The 22,659-nt window shown below is 36.8% G+C and overlaps 1 long non-coding RNA gene across 2 annotated transcripts in view; it reads right to left on the minus strand.

Annotated features, from left to right (window-relative positions):
* LOC118974140 (uncharacterized) overlaps nt 1-22,659 on the minus strand; it is a 146,550-nt gene that overhangs the window by 108,939 nt on the left and 14,952 nt on the right. For both annotated transcript variants that reach the window (XR_005063747.2, XR_012123559.1), the window contains exons 2-3: nt 15,025-15,125; nt 7,031-7,167 (exon numbers count right to left, since the gene is read on the minus strand). This is a non-coding gene — a long non-coding RNA (uncharacterized lncRNA). The remainder of the gene's footprint in view (nt 1-7,030; nt 7,168-15,024; nt 15,126-22,659) is intronic.

A 22,659-nucleotide genomic window follows, 5' to 3' on the forward strand; every position in this document is an offset into this window, starting at 1 on the left:
GCCACCCAGAGGTGCATCCCACCCCATCCCCCATACCAGTAAGTCCAGGGGAAACAAAATAGCCATTGGTTGCTTATGCAAGTCTCCAACTCCTCTGATGGGTAGTTATGGAGGCAACATATATGAAGGGCATATTGCAAATCATGTTTAGGAAGGAGGAGACACATTCCAGAATAACTTTCTAAAAAAATGTGTACAAATTCTAAATGACCATAGGGATTTATAATTCTATGCCCTAATTCAGTTTTCCAATACTGCTGGCATGAATCTTAACAATAAAATTGCTGCTCTAGTTTCTTTTTTTTCCAGTTTTTCAAATCACAGTCCTAGACAGAAAAAAACTTCAGATTACAGAAGTTAGAATTAAATATATACTCATGCATCATATGAGTTTGCAATGAATTTGAACAAAATTGATTTAAATAATGTTTACAGGGTTGTTCAAGTGGATAGAATTTTAATGTTTTCCTTGGTGCTATCATTTTAAGTTAGAAGGGAAAAAAAGAAAAGCAAAAGAATATTGAGAGACAGAGGATAATAAACCCTAAATCTAATAAGGCAACTCAGGTCCAGCATGTTCACCATTAAATAGGCCAGATAAATAATTTGTTACAATGGCTGAAAATTATGACAAGTTGAATATATGGGGATAAAATAATGCGACTCAACACATGCCTCTGTTCTTTCAGGGTGGCCAGAAGATCCACTCTGGGCCAAGTACCGGGTGGGACAATAAAAAAGCACAGCACCACCTGATGAAGGAACCAAGACACACAATACACATTTATAGACATGTGAATTAGACACTGAATTCTACTACCACAAAGGGTTTATAGATCAGGAAACTCAGTTTCTACCTTTTAAAGGGGAAAAATAATGAAGCTTAAGGTGGATAAATACCAGGCTCAATGCCCTTCAGCTCCTATGTGGCTAAGGTGGAACTAGAGCTCAGACATACAGATTTTCAATGAATACCTTGTACTCTAGACTATGTCTTGTATTTTCTTTTTACATTTATCTCCACATTCAAAGACTTACAGGATGCGTATGTATTCCTTTCATGATCAGAACTTTTTCTAATAAATGAAAGCTATACTATAAGGCAGAGAGAAGGTGGGCACCCTTGGCTGTGGAGTATTCAGGAAGGAGGTGAGTTTGGATTGAGAGTGTAGGTGGGCAGATATGGTGACGGAGACAGCAGTGAGGGGAGGAAAGGTGGCTGGAGGGGTAGGAACATGGTGGAGCAGAGACAATAGGGCCAGAGTGTAGAATTCACTGTGGACCTTTGCAGAAGAGGGTAGACCAGAAGTCTTGGAGGAAACGTCTCATTCCCCTTTGCATCTTACTACTTTGTCTGGTATATAGTTGATGTTTAGTATTTTGGAAGGAAGAGAGAGAGGAGGGTATAGAAGAAAGCAGAGAGAAAAGGAAAAGGAGGAAGCAAATGGAAGAAATATGAAGATGAGATAAGTTGAAACCACATTGTGGAGATTTTGCCCTGTGGAGTTGCTGGAATTTGGACTTAATTTATGAAATTATATGATGCCATTGGACGCTTATGTTTAGGAAAGCCACTTAATTTGGGTTATATTTTAGAGCATGATGGCAGCAATAAAAAAAAGATGAACTGGGAATGGAAAGACTTGAAATATGGAGGTTTGAGATTTCTAGAACTTCTCATACTGGTGTTTCTTACCTCTTTAATTCTGATATTTTGGTTAAAGTTTCCAATGCTGAATTAGCAAAATACTTGGAATATAGGTATTCAAAATATATCCTGAATTGCTTTTTTTCTTAATGTTTTATAAGCCTTGAGTTTGCAAAATATATTGGAATTAGCTTAGTTGATTATATTTAAATCTAAATCAAAATTGTGGATTTAAAAGCTGCAGTCTACTTTAACAAAGAATATTTTAAAAAGTAGTTCAAATTCCAAGTATAATTAAAAGTTCATAGCCTGGAAGATAAAACCCCACTGAAATATATTAAAAGTCCTCACTATGCTTTTATCAAAATAAAGAGTTTATTTAATTAAACACACACACACACACAAGAAGTCTTTATACACAGAATTCTAAAAACCAGTATTTTCCAACTGAACTAATAAACCCAAAGAAATGACAGCAGAGAAGTTTTCACTCCAGCCAGTCACCTGCAATGCTGCTCTCCATCTTTCAGGACATCATAGTTCTCATGAAATGAGGTCTTCAGAGACAAAATCCTCATAAAGCCAACCCTACAAATGGCCAATGGAGTGTGGAATTACATAATTCTTACTCTCTGCCTCAGTTAACAAGAAGGGGAATGATGTGCAATATGTAGAGATGAAACCCCAGGCTCTTGGAGGCTAGGCGATAAAGCTCTGAAGTTGAGGCGAAGAATAAGGGATGGCCTGAATTGGGGATGGAAAATAAGGTAGAGCAAAACCTCATGCAATAATTAAGTAACAGAAAAGGCATGAGCAGACAAAAGCAGACCAGTGAGAGACAGATCTATAGAAATTACCAAATCAACCATGTGGCCTTTAGAATGAAGGGATCATTCATGTGTTGCAAAAGATTAAGTGAATCTGCAAGAGCCATAAAAACCTTACTTCACTGGCAAGAGAATTCAAAGCTGCACAGTAATTCAACCAGCAACACCAACAAATATCCGGTGACACTACCAGGAGTTCAAAGATGCTCTCTGTCTGGAGTCCAGTGCATTTGGGAAAGACGGCTTAGGATTCTTTAGGAACAAGATACATAATAGCAGCCCATAAAAATAAAAAGGCAAGTGGATGGTAAGGAACTTAAAGGGGGGAAAACACCCCCAAACTAAGCCATGGGAGCATAAATTATCCAGTGTAGTTAGAAATGATTTCAGGCCACTTCATTGAACTCTTCGATATGTCTATGCTTCAAAACTGTCAAGAGGAGTTTTGCATGGAGCATTCTTCATCCTAGAAGAATAATCTGTTACAGGATGCTTCTCACCACCCTCCCCATTTAAAATTCAATCTGTTTTCTCCTACTCAAGTTAGAATTTCATTGAGAAAGTCTGCTCCACCCATCACTATGCCACAGAAACAAAGGCACTGTTCACCTCAGAACTCCACATCTTATCACAGGCCTCAGCTGGGCTCCCACAACTTCCAGGCAGAGGCTAGTCATGCACCAGGTTTTGCCTCAACTCCTAGGAGATCTGTCAGAAGTGGGAGAAAGCAAGTAAAACACCATATACACACATACGCACACAAACAGAGAAGTAGTGTAAAAATCCACTTGTGAGACTAAAGGACTCTGAGTCACCTTGTTTTGAGGATTCTGGAAGTATCTCTTGAAAAAATCTCACTAAAATGTCAAGGCAAGTGACTAATTATCTTGGTCCACAATGGATATAAATGGTGAGGCTGGAGTTCAGACTTAGGAAAGAGAGAAGATGGGTACACTTGTAATGTAAAGAACAGGCAAGCAGTAACTCAGCAAAGAAAAACAAGATATCATAATGGTTACAATTAGAAGAGGCACATCATGACCCATCTGGAGAGAAGCAATTAGATGATGTGATTAAGTTTAGTCAAGATGATGCTAAATGTTCAAGAAGGTTTATTTGAAAAGGATTTAGTTAGAAGATTAAGGAATCTCTACAACAATTTCTGCTCATGGTCAATAGCATTGCGAAGTGTGGTGGACATTAGGTTTTCACCCCAAGTCTCTCTCAGAGCTGTCCATTCAGTAGAAAACTTAGGATACAAACTCATCCTTCAATGATCTTCTTCTTGGAGCAGATGGACATAGTGGGGGTCGGGGGCGCAGAGAATAGGGATTCCATTTGCAGGTTTCTCCCCAACCCTCTCAGTTTGGTGTCCCTCTTGGTTCAGTCGTCAGCAAGCAGAAACATGTCACATTCAGGAAATACGCACTGAGGTTAAAGAGCTCGCTGCCATCTGTCCTTGATTAGGAACAATTGCTGGGGTGGAGCAACTCCGAAAGCATTTCCCCAGGCTGGGCAGTGAACTCACTCATCTGATATGGTTGAGAGCTGCTCTCCTCTCCGGGTCAATGTCCTCACTCAAGGTTCTTTTGTGCTGACACTCTTAGAGGAAGCATTCTACCATCCCAGAGGTAGTAAAAAACCTGGAGAGAAAACTGGGACTCCTGCTAAAGGGGAATAAAGGCATTTTTCCAAAGACATATTTAGACTCATGGACAAAAGGCCCCCCAATCTTGCACACTGCCAGGCATTCAGTGCTAGTCTGATGACACGTGTGACAACTCAGACAGGATGCAGTTTGGGGCCTCAGTCACAAAAGCCCACAAACAGCCAAATGGTTGCTATTCTTTCCTTCTCAAATGCCCTTTCTGCAGACTCACCCCCTTACAACCCAGTATTGTCCCTCCTTCTGGCCTGGCCAAGGGCTACCTCCTGCAGGCATGTGGGTGTTATTTCTCTCTCCTCTTCATACCTGAGATCTATGCTTCTCCCGCAACCTACACTTCCATTAAACCCAGAGGTGCTGCAGAGCTCAGATCTGAAGCCAAACTGCCTGGGTTCACAATCTTACCTGTGTGTTACAGCTTTATTATTTGGAAAATAATGTAATAATACATCTACTTCACTGGGCTGTTACAAGGATAAAGTTAAGTAACCTTCTAAAAGTGCCTAGACTATGGTAAGAGCTGTATAGGTATTTAATGCTATAATTATTACTACTAGTGGTATAAATGAATAGTTACCAAGCACCTCTAACAAATAGTAGCTCCTTGAGGTCAGGATCTGTGCTTAGGGTACAGCAATGTGAATAAATAATGAATATAACAGTCATTAGTTGTTTTTAGATGTTTGTATTTTAAACATTAAAGTCTCGGGCAGCAGGAAGGGGAGGTAGGCAAGACCAGGCAACAGGGCTGAGAGAATTGGAATTGATCATTGTGTAGGCCAGCCTCTGCTAAAGCAGCCTGGGGGGTGAGGAACAGACTTAAATGGATTGGCCAGATGCAGACAAATGTCACTATCAAGGTGTCATCATTATTAGAAAGAGAGTATCAGTGAGAAGCCCCTATAGAAAAATAGACTCAATATAAGACAGAACTAAGCTATTTTGGACCTATCTATGATCAACACAATAGTATGAGAATGGTTTGTGGGGCCCAGGGGACCAATAATATCCAGAGCTATGTGACTAAGTAGATGGAGTTTCTGAGAAAGATATGGATTAAAATCCTCTCTCCATGTGTGGCTAGACATACCTTGAGCCAGGTTGTAAGCTTATCTGTAAAATGGAAATAATTATATCTAACATACAGGATTGGTGGAAGGATTAGCAACAAATAACCCGTCAAATATTGGATCCATAGTAGAAGCTTAGCAAGTGTCATTTATCCTTGTTCTTGTTAGACATGGCAGGCTAGTAAGTGGTCTGTGAGCATAAGCATAAGATTCAACTCCAAGTCCTAGGGACGGTGGGCCTGGCACAACCTGGGATGATGCTAGACTGGCCACAGGTGGACTCGGGAACTAATGCAGATAAGGGTGGAGAAGGCCCAGGCAGGGGCTCCGCTCAGCCCTTCCATCTTAACATTTTTGCATGCAAATTGACCACACAAATATTCTTTGACCCATTCCCTGAGAATTGGTCCACCTTCATTACTGGAATCACCCAGCCAGGAAACATAATCCTATGGTACTTCCTTTCTTTTGAAGGTAAATGAAGCTGGAAGATGGGGTAAGGACAGCACAAAGGACAGCCAGGAGAAAGCAGAGATATTTGAGTGAATGAGAGAACACTTGTATTAAAGTGATATAATTCCACAACAGCTTGCTGAAAAATGAGAAAATCATTCAATACACATTGCCAAACAGCTGCTTTGATTGATTGTTGTAAAGCCCAAACTAACCAAGTTGTCCAGTTGTTAGAATTGTGTAGCTGAAGCCACAGACTATGTTGCTCTGAGAAATAATGGATGGCTTGAAGCAAGCACTTCTAACAGGCCGAAGAATGGCCTTAAGAATTCTAAAGAGAAAGATGGAGAAAATAAAAATAAGCAGATTTTTTTCCAAAGCTATTTCTGCCCATATATTACTGGAGGAACCCCCAAGTTCTTTAAGATTTCTTTAAGATATAAAGATTATATTCACAATCACACAAAGAGGGACCCCAAAGAGCACATAAGAATTAAAAGTATTTTTCCAGCAATCGGACTGCACAACTTCGGGATTATTTAGACATTCTCAGAGCCAATAATTTAAAGATATTATGCTTTTACTTCCAGTTTTAAGGCTTCTGGACGACTTTTCTTCCTCTGCCTTTTTGTCTATAAAGACATGGGGCCATGATAGAAATTACTTGGAGATAAAAGAACAGTTCATTGCTGCCTCTTGTTTTTTCCTTCTAAGTTACTTGAAGTTACTTGTATGTCTGCCTATACATTAAATGCATCCTCATTTTGAGTGGGCCAAGAACTGAAACTGGAAAGGGAGGCACATGAGGGGGGACAATCCTTTAGGGGCAGGATGGTCCCAGAGAGCCATGGAGCCAGTTAGAGTTGTGTCCTCATTCATCCGCCAGGGCCTGAGGCCTTTGCATGCCTGAACTTCATGTGATTGCATATCCCAGGGACAATCAAAAAATGTATAAATTATACTTTTATCAAAGCAACTCATGTTCACATTTTAAAGACCAAAAACTACTAAAAAGTCCATAATGAAAAACTGCATTCCCCTGGCCCACCCCACAGTCTGGCCTCAGGCTACAACTGGCAACACTTTCATTGTTTCTTCTATCACCACATATTTAATGATGTACTTATAGTGCTCTTTTTCTTGATTTATGTTTTGGAGATATTATTTATTAATTTCCTGGCATTTTAGTTGATGACTCAGCTCTCTTTGATCACCCCAATTCTTCTCCCGTCCTCCCAGTATAGATACTGTTTCAGTTTTCTACTGGGGAGAACAAATCACCCCAAAACTAGTGACTCCAGGAAATAATAATTTATTATTTTCCAAGGTCTCTGCATTTGCTGTGTGGTTCTTTGGCTGGTCTTACCTGATTTCACTTGTGGTCTGCATGCAGCTGGGGGATTGGCAGGAGGCTGGACTTTCAATCAGAACTCCTTAGTTCCCCTCCACGGGTCTCACTTGGGCTTCCTAGGGGGATGGCAGTCTCACGGCAGCGGCAGCATTCTAGGAGGAAGTGTTCCCAACAGCTTCAAAATGGAAGTGACAAGATCTCTTAAAGCCCAGCTTCAAAAGTCTCCAGCATCGCTTCTGCCACATTGTATCAGTCAATGCAAGTACCAAGAAAAGCCTGCCCATACTCTAGAGGAAAGGAAATCAACCCCACCTCTTGATAAGGAGAGTGGCAAAGTCTCATTGCAAAAGGCAGGCAGGATGGCAGATATTTGGAAATAATTTACAACAGCTATATCTAAATCTATTGAATCAGTGTAAGTTATTGTTTAAATATTATACATGGTAGAGTCAATTTCAACAGTTATAGTTCCATTTTTGTACAATGTATTTTATTTTTCCCAGAGCTAATGATTATCTTGCTTTTTATTTGCTTTTGGCATGAGTAGCCATCAATATACTTACCCTTAGCTTTTCCATCAGCTCAATCATATGTTTACTTTTCAATGTGCGGGACTGCCAGGAGAACTTCTTCCCCAGAAGTAGCTGTCCTTCTTCCTGCTACAATCTGGACTGGCTTCTCTAGATCTGCTGCATAGTTCTCATCTTGTGACTTCTCTTTGCTGCTTTTCTGTGTTGGGTTTCCCTTTCCTGAACACTTCTTCCTTTTTTTAAAACTCCTTTATTTTGCACATTTCTAATAGCTTGCTAATAAAATCGGGGCGGGGGTGGGGGTAAACATTCTGAGGATTTCTTTTCAAAGTCCTTCTTTTTTTAATCTTTAAAAAAAAATCCCTCTGGGGACATCAGATACACAAAACTGAAATTAGGACTTTACAACAGCAAGTTTTCATAATGGTGAAAAAGAGTGGAGACAATTTTGTAAGATCAATATAACTGCACAGGGAGCTCTGATGAGTGCAGAGGGGAAACAATGAAGGTGACCAACTGGTCAGAAAATAACAAGTAGCTTAACACAATTCTTGCAATAAAGTGAAGGACAACCAAAAGGGCTTACTTAGTTTTGTAAGATGGGAGAAGGAAGTATTGGAACTAATGGGATAATTTTTATATGAAAAATACAGTGGTATAATTATATGAAAATATATAATGGTATAATTTTTCATGAAAACTGAATTTCATAACACTTATTTTATTTATATGTTTAAAAGGAGAATACTTCCAACTCATAAAGGAGCAGATAAAATATGGATTTGTGGATATCCTACTACTATTCTCTGATAGCATGTTCTCTCCTTCTGGATACACTAGAAGGTTATAACTCCCCACCCCTGACATTTGGCTTAACCATGTGATTTGCTTTGGCCAAGAAATGACACCAGAAGTGATATGTAGCATTTTGAGTTTGAAACAATTAATTGTCTGTGGATGACTTTCCAGCATGATTTTTCAGTCATCCAATCATTTTGATACATAAGTGCAACATCGACATTATTGATGTTATTTGTTACTGCAGCAAAACCTAGCCTAATCCAACAAGAAAAGCCCAAAAGAAGTGAAGTGATCCTAAGAATGCATCAGGATGTTTTTAATGTGTTTCCTGGGTTAGAGAAGTTACATCCTAGGTAATGTATCAGTTACATTGTATCATTAAATCAGTCACATTGTATCAAAGTTTCATTAAAACCACAATCTTTTGTATGAGACACAGATTTAGCTTTGAATACTGAATTTACTACTTATCAAATGGGTGAACCTGGGCAAATATTTATCTCTTTTTGTCTTGGCTTTCTGATTTATAAATTTCTGATAGTCATACCTATTTCATTGGTTTTGGAGGAATTAAATAAGGTAATATAGGTCAAGTGTCTTTTCAGTGTTTACAACTTTTCTATCAGTGGTGGTTGTTAAGAGAACATCCCAACTGTATCATTAAAATTCTGCCAGAAATCTTGAAAGAAATAATACAGAAAACACTATCTTGCCTCACCAAAGAAGTGTGCTGCAGAAATTTATAATATGCTTAATGTCTATACTGAATAGTTTTCTGGGAGAAATAAAATTGAGTATTTGTGAACATTAAGAAGAAAAATGAGAAAAATAGTAGGTTCATGAAACATGAGATACAACTTAAGTTTTTCTTTTTATAAACTAAGATGATCAGTATGGTAGATTTGGGGGAAACTATAGATACAGTATACCTGACTATACCCAAATATTTCACAATGTCTCCCTCTAATAATTGTAAATAAACATATAGAAATCTTAACAATATAGTCCAGAGGATTTGTAACTGAAAAGACCAATAGAACTCTATGTCCTGGTCCTATATTGTTCATTCATTCATTCATTCAAAAGTAATTCATTGAATGCCTACCATGTAACAGGTATGTTAGGTCCAGCAGGTATAGCAAGGAACAAAAAAACTTTTGTTAACTTTTTAAAATTGAGGATTTAGATGAAGGCACAGAGTGTTAAACCAAATCTTTTTTGACACAAAATTGGGACAGAGAGTAATCCAAAGTGATCCAAATTCAAAATGATGTTAACGGAATATAGCAATAGATCAACTCTAGCATTTAGTTGTGTTATTCTAGAGAATTTCTTTAATCTCTCTAAGCCTCAGCTTCTTTGTCGGTAAAATGGAGACAATCTGCTGATTGACTTGTTTTGAGCTTTAAAGATAATGTATGTAAAGAATATAGTACAGTATCTGGAATATGCTGGCCCTTAAAACATAACACCTTTTAGCTGAAAAGCTTCTGTACAGCAAAAGACACCATCAATAGAACAAAAAGGAACCCTACAGTATGGGAGAATATATTTGAAAATGACAGATCCGATAAAGGCTTGACGTCCAGAATATATAAAGAGCTCACACGCCTCAACAAACAAAAAACAAATAACCCAATTAAAAAATGGGCAGAGGAACTGAACAGACAGTTCTCCAAAAAAGAAATACAGATGGCCAAGAGACACATGAAAAGATGCTCCACATCGCTAATTATCAGAGAAATGCAAATTAAAACTACAATGAGGTATCACCTCACACCAGTAAGGATAGCTGCCATCCAAAAGACAAACAACAACAAATGTTGGCGAGGCTGTGGAGAAAGGGGAACCCTCCTACACTGCTGGTGGGAATGTAAATTAGTTCAACCATTGTGGAAAGCAGTATGGAGGTGCATCAAAATGCTCAAAACAGACCTACCATTTGACCCAGGAATTCCACTCCTAGGAATTTACCCGAAGAACGCAGCAATCAAGTTTGAGAAAGACAGATGCACTCCTATGTTTATCGCAGCACTATTTACAATAGCCAAGAATTGGAAGCAACCTAAATGTCCATCGGTAGATGAATGGATAAAGAAGATGTGGTACATATACACAATGGAATACTACTCAGCCATAAGAAGTGGAAAAATCCAACCATTTGCAGCAACATGGATGGAGCTGGAGAGTATTATGCTCAGTGAAATAAGCCAAGCGGAGAAAGAGAAATACCAAATGATTTCACTCATCTGAGGAGTATAGGAACAAAGGAAAAACTGAAGGAACAAAACAGCAGCAGAATTACAGAACCCAAAAATGGACTAACAGGTACCAAAGGGAAAGGAACTGGGGAGGATGGGTGGGCAGGGAGGGATAAGTGGGGGGAAGAAGAAGGGGGGTATTAAGATTAGCATGCATGGGGGGAGGGAGAAAGGGGAGGGTGTGCTGCACAACACAGAGAGGACAAGTAGTGACTCTACAACATTTTGCTAAGCTGATGGACAGTAACCGTAATGTGGTTGTTAGGGGGGACCTGATATAGGGGAGAGCATAGTAAACATAGTATTCTTCATGTAAGTGTAGATTAACAATTAAAAAAAAAAAAAAGAAAGAAAGAAAGAAAAGGGGGATTATTCCTTAACAGGATAAAACTATTGGTAAATCAAAGATCAACGCATGCTTTAAATATCCTTAATGTTGATCACTTAAAGGGTGTCAGATGATCAGCTATGGAGGTACTCTTTTCTGATAATATTCCTTTCTCTTAATTAAAAAAAAAAAAAAAGCAGTTACTGTGTGCTGACCTCCAATGAGTTCTGCACAGTGGTATAGAGGGCATGTCAAAGTGTGGGCAAAGGGTCTGTTTGTTTCTACGCAGAAGATCAAGGCCTAGCTTGGATACCCAGAAAATGAACTAAGATACGATATGAGGAGGAGCTTCCGGCATCAGCACTCTCTGGAGGACTTGTGCCGGGGGATGATCATCAAAAAGCCTCCACAGGGATCCGGACGATGCTGCGGTTGTGGCTGCATCCAGCCCACCGTCTCCTGGACTTGCCATAGGAATGAGGAGGGAGATGTCTAGGCTGGCATGTGCATACAGTGAGACAACGAATTTGACCGGATCTGTACTGTTGGAACTCAACCAGGAGTTGGGAGGGGTGCAGGTTGTAGCACTCCAAAATCTCATGACTATAGACTATCTATGGTTAAAAGAACATATGGGATGTGAACAGATCCCAGAAATGGGCTGCTTTAATTTGTCTGATGGTTCAAGTACAGTTGGACAATATCCATCATATCATAGATAAATTTTCACAAATGCCTAGGGTGCCTAAATGGTTTTCTTGGCTTCACTGGAGATGGATGGTAATTATAGATTTGCTTTGTTTATGTCACCGTATTCCTATTATGTTAATATGTGTGTGCAAATTAGTTAGTAGTTTAAAACCTATACATACGTAAGGTGCTATACAGGAAGATATGTCAAAGAAATAATCAATCCTCCCATGTTTCCTTCATATGCTACATCTATAGCTTTTCTTCTTCCTTCCTAATTACAACCCTTAAATAGAATTCGTGCCTCATATCGAATTTACCGAGTATCATAATTCCTCCAGGTGGTAAAGATACCTCGAGACAAGTGCTGGGCATAGAAGCCACATGGCATAAATCTGCAAAGAAGTAAAAAGCTAACCTTTGCAAACAATATGGCTTCTCTCTCACTTACCAACTTTACATTTCCCTGTATGGCCCCGGAAGATGACTGGTTAGCCAGAGACGCCTAAGATTCCTCAAGGGAGGAACAACCTAAGACAGGCACAGTCTCAGGGGGGCCATCAGGTGAGAATTTGGGGATCAACAGAGGTGAGGCTCAGAACCTCACCCCCCCTGCTTTGAGAGAAATCTTCTGCATCCGTGGATGTCTTGCTGCCCTTGTCTAGCCTGGATTAATACTGAGTCCATAGGCACACACCTGATCATCTGATCATCTACATTTGCCTTCTTACAGCACTAAACTATGTTTTCTACCTTTATCTTGCATCTACCTACCACTTCAGCATTTTATTAAAAATAAAAATAATAATAATAATAGGAGAAATGTGGGATCAACATATAAATCAAGTACAAAAATCAAACGAATATTCATATTTGACCTGATTGTTTATAGGTCATATTGCATGATCAAAACCGAAAGTTTCTGTGATGAATGCCCTTGTACTGTTCACCATGTAAGAATTTATTCGCTATGTAAGAATTCGTTCACCATGTAAGAACTTGTTCGTTATGCTTCAGAAGATTGGAGACTGACGAGAATTAGGCTTGAGATGGATTAATGATTGTACATTGAGCATTGACCCCCCTATACTGAATTTTATTGTTGTTAACAACCATTTGATCAATAAATATGAGAGATGCCCTCTCAAAAAAAAAAAAAAACAAACATAACAGCTTTTAGTACTATGGGAATTATCATTCCACAAAATCACTTGTTCATGCATGCAAGGATTCTCAGAATGTATCAGAAGGTCAAAAGAGGTAAAATGAATGGTTCAAGGTCAAACAATAAGAAATTGACAGAACCAGAATTTAAACACAATTTTCCCTATTTCTGGTTAAAAAGTTAATATTCTACCTGGTAGTGACTAATATTTGATAGTCAAACCCCTTTTATATAGAATGTAGGTATAAAATAATTTTAAGGTACAATAACCTGTGAGTAAGATACTTTTGGAGATGTTTTGGAGCTTAAAGGGGAATTGTTTTATATCCACATAGGAAGCTCTGTTTCTGTCATTTAGGGTAGTTACAATTATTGTAAAACAATACTGTTTTCTAAATTTGGTGATATTCTTTTTATTGAAAAATTGTTCTACACTATCAAGAAAGTCCTTTTCTATAAAGTTAGAGAAGGAAGAGAAGTTGGTACAACCATCAAAAGGGTGAATATGCTGGATGAAGTGCAATAAATAAGACTGAGCATCTGCTCTGTGGTGCGTAATAGATACAGTATCTCCCATGATCCTTGTGGCAGCCCAGGGATGAAAATATTTAGTGTCCTCATTTCTGTACTGAGGAAATAAGTTCAGAGGGGTTAAGTGACTTTTCAAGTCACACAACTAACACATACAAGAAACAAGACTAAAATCCAGGTCTTTGTGATTCTATTTCTCATATATTTTCTCCTGTGGCATGTTTTTCTGTCTTTGATGAGTGGCAGAGCCCCAGACATTACCTCAAAACTGTCTGCTCCCCAGAAAACAGCCCCTATTATGGGACTTTTTCTTTGTTATATCAACAATAGTGCAAAGTTTAGGAAATCGATTTTTAAGCTATTAAAATCTTACCATCTTAGCAATACTATTTAATTGTGTTTACATGTATTTATAATTTTAAATGATTGTAATCATACTCTACATATAATTTTGTATCACTTATTTATCCATTCTTTAAATGAATATTTTTCAAGTGTTTGCTATGTCCCAGGCATGATTCTAGGAGCGAGAACTGCAGCAGAGAACAATGAAGTCCCTGATCTCATTGAGATTACATGTGTTGGAGGAGACAGACAGCGATATAAATAAGTAAAATATATTATATGTTCAAGATGAGAAGTGCTAAAAAGTAAAAAAAAACAGTCAAAGGGGGTGCAAGTTGAAGTGGAGGTTAGAGGTGCAGTTGAAATTTTAGATAGGTTCCAGAAAACACTTTGCTGAAAAGTTAAGACCTGAATGAAGTGAGCAAGCCCTGTGGCTATCTGTGGTGTGGCAGCCAGAATTCTAAAATGACTCCATGACCCCATTTGCCCCATGGTTTGATTTCCATGTTTATGTTAAGTTATGTGGGGAAGGGATTTTGTAGAAATTAACTTTAAGGTAGGGAGCTTGTGCACATGGTCCTAACCTAGTGACAGGAGCTCCACAAAAGCAGAAGATTTTCTCCAGTTGATAACAAAAAAGGAAACTCAGATTTAAAGTGTGACAGGAACACAACACAAGGGAGCTTCTCCAATGCTGGCATGAGGGAGCTGCATGGAAATACCTCGGAGAAGCCTTGAGGAGGTGAGTGAACTATGGCCTATAGCAAGAAGATGGGACTCTCCGTCCTACTACTGCAAAGAATGGAATTCTGCCGACAACTTGAATGAACCTGGAGCAGATTCTTCCCAGAGTCCCCAGATAATAGTCCAGCTGGCCTTCACCTTGATTTCAGTGTGTGTGGAAGTGACCGAGCCAAGTGTAGAAAAGTGAGGACACAGAGGTGAGGGCATGGTTTCAGGCTTGAATTCCTAATGAGAATGGTATTTTCATTAGCTACACAATATTCTCATGTGCATCATAATTTACTTAGGTCTTCTCCTCTAATTCTGTTACTTCAAGTCTTCTGTTATTAGATACTCCTGCAATAAATCCCTTCATACATATAACATTTTTCCTCGGTTTGCTAATTTGTCTTTCCAAAGGTTGCTATTTAATAATAATATATGGGCCCTGATTTTTCTGGGCCCTTGAAAGCATTGAATATTATCATTCGTTTTACTTTTCCTATTTTAACAAGTAAAAGAGTAGCAACAATTAAAATCCTTCTATGAATACTTATAAGAAGGAAGATTTTTCCCAATTTGTTCCCTCTTGGCATTTCCATTCACTGATTTTTGGAAGGAGCAATATTGCTTACTGAGTTACTGACAGGTGAGGCCATCAACTGAAAGAGGTTTCAGACTTGATTTGGATCATAATGTGTTCTTCTTTAGTGCCTTGCTGTCTCCAGTTCTTCACCTAAGAAATAAAGACAGAGTCTGGAATCATATCAAAACAAAATTTATAAAGCATTTACTGAAGTACTTTTTGCATATCTTCCTATTAAACAACTACATCTAGATATTTTCTTTTAAAACAAAAAAGTGTTGTATGGTGCAAAAAACTATTAGATTAAGTAGTCCTCTATCATCTCACTAGCATGCTCTAACTTTGAGAAGTCACTTCCCCTCTTTGTGGTATAGTTCCTGCAACAATATAATGTGGAACTTGTAATAATGTGTAGTCAATCCTTACACTCTATGAGTACCCGTGATCTTACATGATAACTGCCTACCATGTCAGACATGGAATCTGGTAAATCCTATCTCCTCTGCATAAATATAATACATCTACATTTGACACCAAAATTAGTTGTTCCTGACCAACTGCTTCAGAAACTCCCTTGTATGGTTTCCTATTCCATTTTCTGTCATCTCTTTAAATAATTACATCTTAGCTTATATTTTTAAGACAGAAAATTAAACCCACATGTCTTCTTGTGTTCTACCAAAAATACCATTAATTATAGACTTATAGACATTGAAAATGTATATTTATATTACTAAAAAGCATTGCCCCAATAAATAGCCCTCTAAGAAATTTAGCCAAGGTCCAAAGGGTGAAAACACAAGTAAATGAGTGAGAAGGGTGATAATATCACAGACCCAGAAGACATTTAAAACCTCACACATGATAAATGCTACTTTATTCCATATACATTTGATAAAATCAATGGATGACTTTCAAGGAACAAGTTCCCAAATTGGTTCTGAAAAAACTAGAATTGAGTAGACCAGTAACCATAGATAAAATTGAACAGGTATCAATGGGAAACCACTAAAGAAGAAATCTCATTAAATTTGCCTGTGAATTCTTTCAAACTTTCAAAGGTAAGAAAAATTACTCTGCTTTTAAAAGTGTTTCTTAACATAAAGAGCTTTGAAAAACATTCCATTCACTTTGAAGTTAGCATAATCCTAATGTCAAACCTCTAAAAGGCTACAGTGAAAGAAAACTATCGATCAATCTTTTTATTCATATAGATACAAGAATCCTAAACAAAACATTATTAAATTCTGTCAAGTAGGATAAAAACATAACACTCTGTAATTAACAAGTGGGGTATATTCTAGGAATTCAAGGATGGTTTAACATGTTAATTGCATTAATAATTACCTGGGCTTTGATGAAATTCAACATTATTTGTGATTACAAACCTTTATAAATAGTGTAGAGAAGGAAAATTGTGTAACATGATTGAGTTTTTAAAAATCAGAATCTAACAGCAAACATCATACTTAATGGTAAAATACTAGGCATATTTATTTAAATGTTATAGATAAGAAAGATGAAGCTAATCCTTATTGTTTTTCAATATTGGATTGGAGATCTTCATCAATAGATTAATAAAAATAAATAATAAAAATATATATTGGAAAGGAAAAAATGAAACATATTTAAGCAAATATTGTTACTATATGTAAAACTATTGAAATGATAGGACACAGACAAACATCTCAATGGGATAAAAAGGGATTTTAAATTTCTAGTGAGGCATTACAGCTTAGACATTTACATTTATCTTGGTTCCCTCCAGGAATTCCAGAATAATGACAGTAAAGGAATGACAAAATATGGACCTGAAGACAAAAAAGAGTGTCAGAAGAGACAACACAAATGGAAGATGTCAATATTTTAAAAAAAAAAAAAACCTTTGGGTAGAGAACAGAAGTTGAATGGTACCTTGGAAATGGCATACTGTTCTGTAGCATTACAACTCCCTACCCCTACACATGCTTTTAAATTAGCTTTCTAGTGTCTGATTCCAAAACATAATTAGACAAGGATCACAAGATATATGTAGAAAGCCTCCAATATGAAAGACAGAAACCAAAGTTAACAGAGAAGAAAAGCTATAATACAAGAAGAAGGTTTAAAAATATAATTTTTTATAGCAATAAGACATGGTATCTATGAAGAAAAAGAATGGGACATTATAAAAAGAGACCATACAAGGAATAAGAAAGAACTGCTGGAAGATGATATGATAGCTACAATAAAGCATCTAGTAAACATTGGAAGGTGTCCAAGTGTAAAAAGTCTAGAATATCTTCTAGAAAACAGAAAAAGCCAATGATAGAAAATGGGAACTTATATATGAGAAATTAGAGGATTAATTCAAGAGGTCTAACCAACAGGAGTTCCAGAAACAAAGAGTGAAAAAGTATATTTGTCTGAAAGAAACAGCCAGAGAACAGAGAAGAACTACTGAAGAAATAATACAACTTTACTAAAACTAATAGACACAAATTTACTTAAAGGCTGTTCCTATCAATCAACCCACATAATGGGAAAGAGCTTACAAGTACATCATGAAATTTCAGAGCTTACTTAAGAATAAAGAAAAGATTCTGAACGCTTCCAGAAAGCAAGACAAAAACACAAAAGATCAAGGATCAAAACAGCTTTGGACTTTGCAACAACACCAGGGCTGCTACAAACAATGGAGAAAAATGCCCTTAATATTCTGAGGGAAAAATGGTTTTCAACCTAGACTATGTATACAAATTATCAATCAGATGTGAGGGTAAAAAAATAAAATATACTTTTAGACATATCAGTTCTCAAAATAAAGTGGTTCTATGTGCCCTTTCTCAGTATTATGCTAAAGTTATGTCCTATAACAAAATTAAAGAAAAGGATGAAATGAGTATTTTCCCAAATCGGGGCTGAAACACAGGGGAGCTGCAAAGGGAATTCCAAAATAGCAGGGAGAGGAAGTCCTGTGATACTTGTGCAGCAGGTGTAAATATCAACTAGGTGAGATTGGAGCAAGATGGTGGAGATATTATTTAAAAAGAAAATTACAGATCACCTAAAGTATTTAATCTATTAAGAGTTTTTCACTGTGGTAGTGATTTGTGTAAGCAAACTCCAAAATGAGGTAATTATTAACTCCAGGGAAAACAAAAATCTGAACCAGAAAGAAGATCTAAACTATGTACATTACCTACTAGGCTGTGAATAATATGTATTTAATAATGATAGAGAGAATATAATTTTAGCCCCAAATTATGATATATCTACATAGAAAGGATGCTCAAAGGAGAATTAGAATGCATCTATAGGGACAGGGTGGCGAGGGGGAAATGTGGAAGGAGAGCTAAGTCTTCCTCTCACCTAGTAGGAAATTGAGAATTAATATGTGAAATTAAAAAATCAAGAAGCATATATAAGTTAGAAACATAAAATTAAATAAATTAAATATCAGAAGGAGCCATTAAAAAATCTGAGCATGATTAACTTTGGGCAGTAAAATTGGAAAGGGAAGAGACACAGGGAAGAGAAATGCTGTTTTTTGCTAAAAATCCTTGTTGTCCTAGAGGAACTTTAAAATAATGCATATGTATTATTTTGCTACAAAGTAAAATAGTCAAAAGATATGAACTGGAAAATCGAAATAAATTTGGAATATTAATCAGCATACAAAAAGGTGCACAACTTCAATAAATAATCAAGTATTCAAATTTAAGCAAGAAAATGTTTTGCACTTATTGGCAATTTACAAAATTTATACAGAATTAGTAAAATGCAGAGAAATGAGCACTCATAAAATGCTGGTAGAAGTATACAAATTAACCCATTTCTGAAGGGAAAAATGGAAATTCATATCAAAATTTGAAACATGATTCTTTGACCTAGCAAATATGCTTCATGAGAAAACTTCAAAAATACGTACAGAAAGACATTTATTAAAGCATTGCTTATAATAGCAAAATATGGGAACAAACTAAACAGGCACTCTATAGATCATCTTTAAAACTAAGGAGAACATTTATAAAATAGGAACTATGCACAATTAAAATATGTAGACTCACACTTATTGTCATGGAAAGATGTTGGCAATATACCAAACTGTATGAAAAATGCAGGTAACAATCAGGCAATACCTCAATATTAAAATTCATTATAATTCATTTTAGTTTCTAGAAGTCACATTCTTCCTCCATTATTTGTTCTTTTAAAAGATTTTTTTAAACTATTCTGTTTATTTCAGTACAGTAACTTCAGAATTTTCTCAATGTCTCAAGCTATAATATGAGATGCCATTCACCCCAAAACTAGCTGTCTATCCATCTATCAATCCATCTATCCACCCATGCTAACACAGATACATCCATCTTTCTACCTGTGAACCTATCTACTTACTAAAGAGTGTGGGATTATGTCTGAGTAGCGAGATGAAAAAGAGATACTTGCTGTTTCCTAACTTCTACATTGTCTTAATTTTTCTTTTCACAATGGAAAAAATGACCTATTTTTGGAATCCTCTCCAAAAACAAAATTATTTCCATTTAACAAAATAAAGTGAAACACAATGGGTATTTTAAAAAGTGGTTTATGCAAGAACAGTGACTCATCTTAGATCAGTCCGATTACACTGGCCATTTTTCAATGAGCAGAGGGAGAGGCTGAAGATAGCAGAAGAGATCCATATAGCTAAGCAATTGAATCCCCCACGACGAATAAGAATGTGAGCAAGGAGCGAGCGGGAGTCCAATGGCTGGTCTTCAACAGGAGTGCATAGCTTCTGTGACAGAAAAGGGTGAGAGGTAAACACACAGAAGTTGAGAGTGAGAAGTTAGGATGGAAGAGGAAGATGAAATAAATGCTGAGAAGTGAGCCACATGAGCAACTTTGAAAATCTTTTTTGTTACACTGAGAGCAGGGACACATTAAAAAAATTTTTTCTTCTTTAATATAGAAGACATTCATGTTCCACATAGATGATTTGGGAAATAGAGGAAAGTATTAAGAAGAAAATCAAAATTACCTGTATGTCTGACTTTCTCTCCATATATTCTGAGCATTTCTCTGTCTTTAATTTTCATTTAAAACATAATTTAATATTCATAAATGATTCCATTATATTTGTTCTAACCATCCCTTTATTCTTAGATAATTATATTATATTTTAAAAATTTATACTAAGTATTTTTAGGACTATCCTTTTATAAAGTTCTTATACAGCTAATACTGTTCAGAATACATTTTTTACAAGAATTACTGGGTCAAAGGGTATAAACTATTTTAGGCATTGTAATATATCTAGTTTAATTGGTTTTCTTTTTTTTTTTTTTATTAAGGTCTCATTGATATACACTCTTATGGAGGTTTCACATGAAAAACAATGTGGTTATTACATTCACTCTATTATCGAGTCCCTGGCCAAACCCCATTGCAGTCACGGTTCATCAGAGTTGTAAGAGGCCACAAAGTAACTACTTGTCTTTGTGCTACACTGTCTTCCCCATGATCCCCCCATACCGTGTGTGCCAATCGTAATACTCCTCAGTCCCCTTCTTCCTCCCTCCCCCACCCCTCCCCTTTAGTAACCGTTAGTCCCTTCTTGGAGTTTGTGAGTCTGCTGCTGTTTTGTTACTTTAGTTTTGCTTTGTTGTTACACTCCACAAATAAGGGAAATCATTTGGTATTTGTCTTTCTCTGCCTGACTTATTTCACTGAGCATAATACCCTCTAACTGCATCCATGTTGTTGCAAATGGTAGGATCTGTCTCTTTCTTATGGCTGAATATGGAAGTATTCCATTGTGTATAGGTACCACATCTTCTTTATCCATTCATCTACTGATGGACACTTAGGTTGCTTCCATGTCTTGGCTATTGTAAATAGTGCTGCTATAAACATAGGGGTGTATACACCTTTTTGAATCTGAGAACTTGTATTCTTTGGGTAAATTCCTAGGAGTCAAATTTCCAGGTCAAGTGGTATTTCTATTTTTAGTTTTTTTGAGGAACCTCCATATTGCTTTCCACATTGGTTGAACTAGTTTACATTCCCACTAACAGTGTAGGAGGGTCCCCCTTTCTCTGCATCCTTGTCAGCACTTGTTCTTAGTTTTGTTGATGCTGCCCATCCTTACTGGTATGAGGTGATATCTTTTTGTGGTTTTAATTTGCATTTCCCTGATAATTAGCTATGTGGAGCATCTTTTCATGTGCCTGTTGACCATCTGAATTTCTTCTTTGGAGAAGTCTCTGTTCATATCCTCTACCCATTGTTTAATAGGGTTATTTGCTTTTTGCTAGTTGAGGCATGAGAGTGCTTTATATATTTTGGATGTTAACCTCTTATTTGGTAGGTCAATTATACACATATTCTTCCATTTTGTAGGATGCCTTTTTGTTCTGCTGATGGTGTCCTTTGCTGTACAGAAGCTTTTAGCTTGATGTAGTCCCATTTGTTCATTTTTTATTTTGTTTCCCTTGCCCGAGGAGATGCATTCAGAAAAAAGCTGCTTATGTTTATATTCAGGAGATTTTTTCCTTTGTAGTCTTCCAAGTGTTTTATGGTTTCATGACTTTGGTTCAGGTCTTTGACCCATTTTGAGTTTGCTTTTTTGTATGGGGTTAGACAATAATCCAGTTTCATTCTCTTGCATGTAGATGTCCAGTTTTGCCAACACCAGTTGTGGAAGAGGCTGTCATTTACTCATTGTATGTCCATGGCTCCTTTATCATATATTAATTGACCAGGTTTATATCTGGGCTCTCTAGTCTATTCCATTGGTCTATGGGTCTGTTCTTGTGCCAGTAACAAATTGTCTTGTTTATTGTGGCTTTGTAATATAGCTTGAAGTCAGTGAGCATAATTCCCTCAGCTTTATTCTTCCTTCTTAGTATTGTTTTGGTCATTTAGGGTCTTTTGTGGTTCCATATGAATTTTAGAACCATTTGTTCTACTTTGTTGAAGAATGCTGTTGGTATTTTGATAGGGATTGCATCAAATCTGTAGATTGCTTTTGGCAGCAAGGCCATTTTGACAATATTAATTCCTCCTATCCATGAGAATGGGATGTATTTCCATTTATTGGTATCTTCTTTAATTTCTCTTATGAGTGTCTTGCAGTTTTCAGGGAATAGGTCTTTCACTTCCTTTGTTAAGTTTATTCCTAGGTATTTTATTCTCTGATGCAATTGTGAATGGAATTGTTTTCCTGATTTCTCTTTCTGTTAGTTTTGTTAGTATATAGGAATTCAATAGATTTCTGTGTATTAATTTTGTATCTTGCAACTTTCTGAATTCAGATATTAGATCTAGTAGTTTTGAAATGTCTAATTGGTTTTCAAGAAATTTATACCTATTTGTACTCCAAACCAGGGGTCCATCTGAAGATACCTTTGCTAACATAGGTCATTTTTAAGACCTTTATTAATTTGATAACCTAAAATTAACTGTTATTTTGGCTTTCTTTAATTGCCAGTAAGGATGCAATTGTATGTTTTCATTGTCATTTGTATTTCTTCTACTCTTCCTTTACATACTGAGGGATTTTTTAATTATATCTTAAATGCTATCTCTGGGGTAGTAATGCAAATTCCATTATTTAACCTTAACTAGTCTGCTTGTAATCTCTTCTGTGTATGTATGGTTCAAGTGTCAACCAGATATCTGGATAGACTTTTGCAAAGAACTTAGGATTTCCCTCTCT

Source organism: Manis javanica, chromosome 2 (assembly GCF_040802235.1).
Source record: "Manis javanica isolate MJ-LG chromosome 2, MJ_LKY, whole genome shotgun sequence".
NCBI lineage: Eukaryota > Metazoa > Chordata > Mammalia > Pholidota > Manidae > Manis > Manis javanica.